The sequence below is a fragment of the Anomaloglossus baeobatrachus genome, chromosome 8 (assembly GCF_048569485.1).
Source record: "Anomaloglossus baeobatrachus isolate aAnoBae1 chromosome 8, aAnoBae1.hap1, whole genome shotgun sequence".
In the NCBI taxonomy this organism is placed as follows: Eukaryota; Metazoa; Chordata; class Amphibia; order Anura; family Aromobatidae; genus Anomaloglossus; species Anomaloglossus baeobatrachus.
Window position 1 is genome coordinate 241,490,631 of NC_134360.1, and position 9,075 is coordinate 241,499,705.

The following is a 9,075-nucleotide window of genomic DNA, read 5'->3' on the forward strand; positions in this document are numbered from 1 at the left end:
CCAATGCGAGAGCAGTGGAAGCGATATGCTATGACACTCTGCTGTGAGTGAGCTGAGGGTCATGTGACTGTGATGTGATCTTACGATCGGATCACAGGTGCGGAGAAGAGGGATAGAGCACTCTCTCCCTCTCATCAGCAGCCTGTCTCTGCGTACATGACACTGCAGTTGGCTGACATGCGAGTGCAGTGCGATGTTTCACACGCACCTTTAGCATGCTGCGATTAATTTCTCAGGCCGATATGGCATGAGAAATCAATCTCAGATGGACACTGCCCTATAGTTTTGCACTGGTGCGAGTGCAATCCGATGTTTTATTAGATTGCAGTCGTCTGTGCAAAACGCAAGTGCAACCGAGCCCTAACACTGAGTCTCCAACTACCACTGAACCTCCAACTACATCACAGCCTCCCACTACCACAGTGTCTGCAACTACCACACAGCCTCCCACTACCACTCAACCTCCCACCTTCATCAAACATCCATCTACCATTCAGCCTCTTATTAGCACAAAACGTCCAACGACTACTCAGAACAAGATGACTCAACCTGCTAATAATGTCTGTCCAATAAGAATCAGAATTGTTAATATAGGATGCATGGAAAGTCTCCAGGACACATCGTCTGCAGAAGATAAAGCACAGTCCAAAGAAATAAGAGACAAAGTAAGTAACTAAAAATTAACCTCCACATTCATATTTATATTAGGGTGCAGTCTGGACATGTTCATAGGATGCTCATACTGTATAATCATGGTGCTTTGACAAAGTATCAACATGACATCAGACAGGGATATGACAGAGGGAAAGACAGGGCAGGGGGGGATATAACGGAGATGACAAACATGTGATGTGCTTCAAACATCCGAACAAGACTTGAAAGGTGGCTTTACACGCTACAATTTCGCTACAGCGATCTCGTTGGGGTCACGGTATTTGTGACGCACATCCGGCCGCTGTAGCAATCTCGTTGTGTGTGACTCCTATGAGAGTGATTTTGAATCGTCGCAAAAACGTTCAAAATCGCTCATCGGTGACATGCCCCCTCCTCCCAATTATCGTTGCTGATATTTGGGCGATGTAGTTCGTTGTTCCTGCGGCAGCACACATCGCTACGTGTGACACTACAGGAACGAGGAACCTCTCCTTACCTACCGCCGGCCGCAATGAGGAAGGAAGGAGGTGGGCGGGATGTTCGTCCTTCTCATCTCCGCCCCTCCGGAGTGACGTCGCTGTGACGCCGAACATGACGCCGAACGGACTGCCCCCTTAGAAAGGAGGCGGTACGCCGGTCACAGCAACGTCGCTATGCAGGTAAGTACCTGTGATGGGGGTGCACGATTTTGTGCGTGACGGGCAGCGATATGCCCATGTCGCACAAACGATGGGGGCGGGTTGCACGCTAGCGATATCGATACCGATATCGCAGCATGTAAAGTCCGCTTAAGGCATGATGACTTTTTACTACGATAATCAGTTATCGTCCGTCTACAAAAAGGTCCCAAGGAGTCCATATACGCAAAAATTTGTCCAACTGATTATTAATGCAGGCTGTAAGATACTCCATCCTCCTTGTTTCCCTGATCCTCGATTCCAGGTCATGGAGGGTAGGGGGACTAGTCTGTTTCCAGAATGAGGCTATTAAACACTTTGCTGAAATCCATACAGTGCCTACAAGTAGTCTTCAACCCCCTTCAGATTTAGCAGGTTTACACATTCAGAATTAACTTGGCATTGTGACATTTGGACTGTAGATCAGCCTGGAAGTGTGAAATGCAGCAAAAAAGAATGTTATTTCTTTTTTTATTTTTTTTTTAAATTGCGAAAAGTTTATTCAGAGGGTCATTTATTATTCAACCCCTCAATCCACCAGAATTCTGTTTGGTTCCCCTAAAGTATTAAGAAGTATTTCAGGCACAAAGAACAATGAGCTTCACATGTTTGGATTAATTATCTCTTTTTCCAGCCTTTTCTGACTAATTAAGACCCTCCCCAAACTTGTGAACAGCACTCATACATGGTCAACATGGGAAAGACAATGGAGCATTCCAAGGCCATCAGAGACAAGATCGTGGAGGGTCACAAGGCTGGCAAGGGGTACAAAACCCTTTCCAAGGAGTTGGGCCTACCTGTCTCCACTGTTGGGAGCATCATCCGGAATTGGAAGGCTTATGGAAATTCTGTTAGCCATCCACGGCCTGGACAGCCTTTGAAAGTTTCCTCCCGTGCCGAGGCCAGGCTTATCCGAAGAGTCAAGGCTAACCCAAGGACAACAAGGAAGGAGCTCCGGGAAGATCTCATGGCAGTGGGGACATTGGTTTCAGTCAATACCATAAGTAACGTACTCCACCGCAATGGTCTCCGTTCCAGACGAGCCCGTAAGGTAAATTTACTTTCAAAGCGTCATGTCAAGGCTTGTCTACAGTTTGCTCATGATCACTTGGAGGACTCTGATGAGACCAAGATCGAGATCTTTGGTGCCAACCACACACGTGATGTTTGGAGACTGGATGGCACTGCATACGACCCCAAGAATACCATCCCTACAGTCAAGCATGGTGGTGGCAGCATCATGCTGTGGGGCTGTTTCTCAGCCAAGGAGCATAGCCATCTGGTCCGCATCCATGGGAAGATGGATAGCACGGCCTACCTGGAGATTTCGGCCAAGAACCTCCGCTCCTCCATCAAGGATCTTAAGATGGGTCGTTATTTCATCTTCCAACAAGACAACGACCCAAAGCACACAGCCAAGAAAACCAAGGCCTGGTTCAAGAGGGGAAAAAATCAAGGTGTTGCAGTGGCCTAGTCAGTCTCCTGACCTTAACCCAATTGAAAACTTGTGTGAAGGAGCTCAAGATTAAAGTCCACATGAGACACCCAAAGAACCTAGATAACTTGGAGAAGATCTGCATGGAGGAGTGGGCCAAGATAACTCCAGAGACCTGTGCCGGCCTGATCACGTCTTATAAAAGACGATTATTAGCTGTAATTGCAAACAAGGTTATTCCACAAAATATTAAACCTAGGGGTTGAATAATAATTGACCCACACTTTTATGTTGAAAATTTAACTGAGCAACATAACTTGTTGGTTTGTAAGATTTATGCATCTGTTAATAAATCCTGCTCTTGTTTGAAGTTTGCAGGGTCTAACTTATTTGCATCTTATCAAACCTGGTAAATCTGCAGGGGGTTGAAGACTACTTGTAGGCACTCTATATGAAGGAGCAACCTGGCTGAATCTTTTGCAATCCCGGGTGGAAGGACAATAAAAGATTAAATGAGTCCAATGGGATCATATACCCCAAAACTCCATGAGTAATCTCTCTCCCCTCTTCCCAAAAGGGAGCAAGGGTCTCACAGTCCCAGAAAATATGAGTAAGAGATCCCTTATCGTTCGTACACCTCCAACACCGATCTGACGTGCCGGGGAAGAGCCTGCCAAGGACCTCTGGGATATGATACCAATGCATTAAAATTTTATACTGGTTTTCTTTTTGTGTAGTGCATAAAGAGGTATTTGCTGTCCGCTCCCATATGACCAGATGCTGGTATGTTTAAGATCTCTTTTCAGGACAATTCTGAATTGAATCTACATAAGATTTTGGTAAGTATTTATTATATATGAGTGTAGAGGACACAGTGATAATAACCTGGGAGGAAAATCATCATCCAGGGACATCACTACTAATCACCACATTAGGACATTTCTCCCCTTGTGTGATACTACGTTAGGGCATTTAGATACATTATAGATATCTATGACCCACTTGTTGAATACTACAGAGGTCTGCTGTATATACCAACGCGTCTTTCAGAGGAAAAGGTGAGTCAGTATAGACTTATAGACCGAGGCAAATGATTAGGTTGTTAAAGATAACTACAGTACTTAGGGGTACTTTACACATTGCGACATCGTTACCGAAATATTGTCGGGGTCACGTCGTTAGTGACGCACATCCGGCACCGGTAACGATATCGCAACATGTAAATCCTAGTTGCGACGATGAACGAGCACATCAGCGCCAAAAATCGCTGATCTGTGTAACGTCGTTCATTTCCATAATGTCGCTACCATGTTGTTTGTCATCCCTGCAGCACCACACATCGCTGTGTGTGAAGCCGCAGGAACGACAAACATCTCCTTACCTGTGTCCACCGGCTATGCGGAAGAAAGAAGGTGGGTGGGATGTTATGTCCCACTCATCTCCACCCCTCCGCTTCTATTGGCCGGTCGCTTAGTGACGTCGCGGTGACACCGAAGGCACCTCCCCCTTGAAGGAGGGATTGTTCGGCAGTCACCGCGATGTCGCCGACAAGGTAAGTGCGTGTGAAGCTGCCGTAGTGATAATGTTCGCTACGGAAGCTATCATCAGCTATTGCATGTGCAAAGGGGGCGGGTACTATCGCGTTTGACATCGCTAGCAATTGCTAGCGATGTCGCAACGTGTAAAGTACCCCTTATAGCCATCAAATTCCCTGACTATGGCTGCAGCAACCTATCTTTGGGTAAAGAGCAGCTCTGCAGTACAAAATGTAGGAAGATTCATGGAAAAATGTTACTAAAATGCTCATGAAATGTTTCCTCAGGAGAACGATTGTTATGGGGGGAAGACACAAAAACCATAGCTGGTCGACACCACACAGAAGTATACGGTATGTGCAGGAGAAGAACATCTGTGACTGCAATGTATCAGCAAACAATCCCAAAAGATGCAACAGAAAATGATATGTACCAATCTGTCATGTCAAGGCGACCTGTTCAGATAGGACCCCATATTTAGCAAAAACTTGTCCAGGGGAAGAATCCAAGACAGAGGCAGTCGCCAATGTGCAATGCAAGAAAGTTAGTTACCATCTGAGTGAAATAAATCTCCAAATCTGCAATGACTTCAATGCAACAGATAGAGGGGCAGAATGATCAATCCTGGCTAAAGTTGAGGCATAACAAAATTAGACTAGAAAGTCTTTAAATGCATCAACTTTATTGCAGTGGTTCATGGTGGATGATAAATTTGGTAAATCTTTAGACTGTCCAGTAATGCAGTAATTAATATACAGTAAGTTTATAGCACCTTTTAGTTGGCTTACTTTGTGCCAAACATCTGCGCCAAAATTTAGAGCAAAAGGCGTGGATCACCAGGGGCTTCAAAAGTTGTGACTATTACCTGATCTGCTAAATTGAAAAAAAAAAATGGTTATAATGGTAACATTGTTCCTATATTTCATGTTTAGGGAAAGTATTTAGAATCTTTTACACAGTCGATAGAATTGTTACAATGTATCTAGTGTAAACAATACTCTGTAACCAAGTACTGCATCAGAAATCTCTGCAAGGGACCAGGATTAGGCTGATGGCTGTTACCCAGACTGATACATTAGCCCATCAGCTGTGTGAGCAGGTTTGGACCAGGGAAAGAATCTCTGAATATAAACCTACACTAGACCTGCCTCATTATATGGTGTATCAGAGAAACACACATAATTCCAAAAATTACCAAATTTTATCGACATGATATTAACAGACATCAGAAATTCATCACATGATTAGAGACGGATATCAGAAAACACACAATAAAAAGTTTTTCTTCCCCTTTAAAAATACAGAAAAATCCTGGAACAGTGTGGTATCAGAACTAATACATGGTAGTGGTCATAGAAAATTATACCATAGTCATTTGGAAACATCAAACATGATATTGCAAGACTGACAATCCAGCAGAGATGATCAAACTGTAAATAACAGTGCCATGCAAATACATATATATAATGCAGAGAGAGAAAATTGCAGGTTAAATAATTATACATAACCTTCTACAATGCGAAGTTCAATATCCACCCACATGCAATTCGCCCACAATCAGGTCAGTATAACCCCAATATACACCATACCATCCTGCCACCCACGAGGGAAAGAGGGGGGGGAGAGACCAGTGCCAAAGGCTGCTGGAAGCAATCTGAAAGATTGGTGAGACCACTACCTGGAGGACCACACTGCCCAGCACCTCTACTGCTCTATAACCAAGTACTACAGCAGAAATCTCTGCAAGGGACCAGGATTAGGCTGATGGCTGTTACCCAGACTGATAGGAGCCGATCAGTTATGTGAGCAGGTTTGGACCAGGGAAAGAACCTCTGAATGTTGACATAGAAGTTATCATTAGTACGGCCCTCTTCAATAAGTGGAATGCAAAGTACATAGGGTCCAAAATTGTTGTATAGATCATTCTTGTCATGTCTGCTCTCTATCTGAAACTTAACCTTTCCAAAACTGAACTTCTGCTTTTCCCTCCATCTCCCAACCTTCCTAAACCTGACATCTCCCTCTCTGTGTGTGGCACCATGATAAGTCCTAGGCCGCAAGCCCGCTGTCTGGGTGTTATACTCGACACTGATCTCTCCTTCACCTCCCACATACAATCTCTTGCCCGCTCCTGCCGCTTGCACCTTAAGAACATCTCTAGAATCCGCCCCTTTCTCACAATGGAAACGACAAAAACCCTCACCGTGGCCCTGATCCACTCTCGCCTTGACTACTGTAACTCTCTATTAATTGGTCTCCCCCTAACTAGACTCTCTCCTCTACAGTCCATCCTTAATGCAGCAGCCAGGGTCACCTATCTGGCTAACCGCTACTCGGATGCCTCTGCTCTGTGCCAGTCATTGCACTGGCTGCCCATATATCACAGGATCCAATTCAAACTGCTTGTTCTCACTTACAAAGCTCTCCACAGTGTGGCACCCCCCTACATCTCCACCCTCCTCTCTATCATCCCACCCGTTCTCTACGCTCTGCAAATGAGTTTCGAGTAACATCCACACTAATTCGAACCTCCCACTCCCAAATCCAAGACTTCTTCCGAGGTGCACCAAACCTCTGGAACGCTCTACCCCAAGAAGTTAGGACGAATCACAACTTACTCAGCTTCAGACGCACCCTAAAAACGCATCTTTTTAGGGTGGCCTATCACAATCCCTAGCCAAACTAATTTCATCGAATCCAACTTCTCAGAAACTTACCCCACGTCAAACTCCATGGCACCCAAATGCATCTCAAGGCTCTGGCCAACTGATCCAGGCAGCCATTATCTATCCCCCATTTCCTTGAGATGGCTGGATTGTCATTGTAAATAAGCACTTGTAACTTGCCCCCCCACCATCTCATTGTAGATTGTAAGCTCTCACGAGCAGGGTTGTCTTTTTTCCCTTTAAATATTGTATCTTCTATAACTGTTGTTTGTATATGATCCTCCTGAATTGTAAAGCGCGGCGGAATATGTTGGCGCTATAGAAATAAAGATTATTATCATTATTATTCTTGGCTGTTTTGCAGGTTTTCTTTTCTATAACAGTGTGATAAATCTCATTTTTTTTTTTTTTTTTTTTTTTTAGGGTGGCAGATTTATACTGTGTCCTTTAGCTTGCCTAATGTTGAGTTCCTGGCTTAAGGTTTTGGCACTTGCATCGGTAAGAGAATTTCTGTTGGTTTCTTCTCATGTCCTATGTGTCTGTGCCTGGATGAAGTTAGATTATTGGGCATCATTTGAATTCCCCATTGTAGGACATTTAAAGGGGTGGTTCACTACTTAGCGGTTGTGTCCACATTGATATAATATCCAGAAACAAGGCTTCTCTCAAATACTTTGCGTTGTCAATAATGCCTCTGAGCGGCGCTATTGTGGACCGCTCATCCCCATTACGTGACCCCGGGCTCCGTGACCTCTATTGGCAACACAAGAGAAGCCTTGTTTCTGCCCATTATATCGATGTGGCCACCCACTACTACTTTGTAGTGAAGCACCTCTTTAAATTCCTCATTTCTAACCAGGGACACCCATAAAATATCACACATTTGGGAAAACTTACACTTGCCGCACCAACTTTGACAAATATTATGTGGCTGTGACATTGTTTCAGCTCTTTTTTGTAAATGTACACCCTGCTATTGTTTGTTGTTTTTAATTTTGTTTTTAATTGTGCATTAAGTATCTTTTTGTTATTCTTCTATGTCACTTTTCTCTTCTGCAGTACTTTGGCTTACAGCATCCTTTTGAAAACTGGCTATTTGGAATAACCCTTCAAGATATCTTTCATATATTCCTTGGGAAATATCCAGAGAGACATCTAGATGAGGATACCTTACCTGCTATACATGCTGCAGTCGTCATTAGCACTTTTGATTTCTTTATTTTACTATTTACTCTTATTTTTCTATTGTACATTGTGTCACTATTTGTGCATTTCCGCTTGTTTAGTTATAACTGTATAACATGGTGCTTATTGTATGAATATCCATGTATTTATCCTGTTTTTTTATTACCTCTGTATATACTAGTATTTCTGTTGTGGTTCCATATCACTTGTATTCCCTTTTTACATCGAGGAATTTTTCTCCCTGGTAGGATCCAACACGCACATGCATGCCGCAACGCTAAATGCCCCCCACATGACTCTCTGCAATTCTATGGGGTCCGTGCATGCTCGGAGGCTGTTGTTACGCTTCTTTGCTCTCTGACTAAGTCTGCTTTCACACTACGTTTTTTTAACATCCGTCATGAATGTTTTTTTAACACAAAAACGGATCCAGTGCAAATGCGTTTTCATTTCAATGCATTTGCAATGGACTCGCATCAACATGCGTTCACCTGCGTTTGCGTGGGTTATAGTGAGGATCCAGCGACTTGCAGTTTTTTAACTTTTTTCAAAAACGCTACTTGTAGCGTTTTTGAGCTGCGTCCAAATACTGCAAATTGCTGGATCCTGACTAAACAGCATGCAAATGCATGTGAACGCTGGCATGCTGATAGACAGGATCCTGCTTGCTCTACTTAGCATGCCCAGAAATCAGCCTCGGGTGATCAGTCCCTCTCTCCCCCTCCCTCCCCCCCTCCCCCTCCCACTCTCTCCCTCCCTCCCTCCCTCCCCCTCCCTCTCTCTCCACTCCCAACCTCTCTCCACTCTCCCCCGCCTGAGAGCGGAGGACGCTCGTAACCAAGGTAAACATCGGGTAACCGCGGTCTTAGTTACCCGATGTTTACCTTGGTTACGTGTGCAGGGAGCCGGCTCCTAGCAGCTGC

General features: G+C 44.4%; 1 long non-coding RNA gene across 1 annotated transcript; it reads left to right on the forward strand.

Annotated features, from left to right (window-relative positions):
- The first annotated feature begins 551 nt into the window (after nucleotides 1-551).
- Nucleotides 552-8,536, forward strand: LOC142249507 (uncharacterized). Its single transcript, XR_012725071.1, has 4 exons — nucleotides 552-665; nucleotides 4,589-4,654; nucleotides 7,391-7,465; nucleotides 8,027-8,536. It is a non-coding gene; the product is annotated as an uncharacterized LOC142249507 (long non-coding RNA).
- Nucleotides 8,537-9,075: the final 539 nt, after the last annotated feature.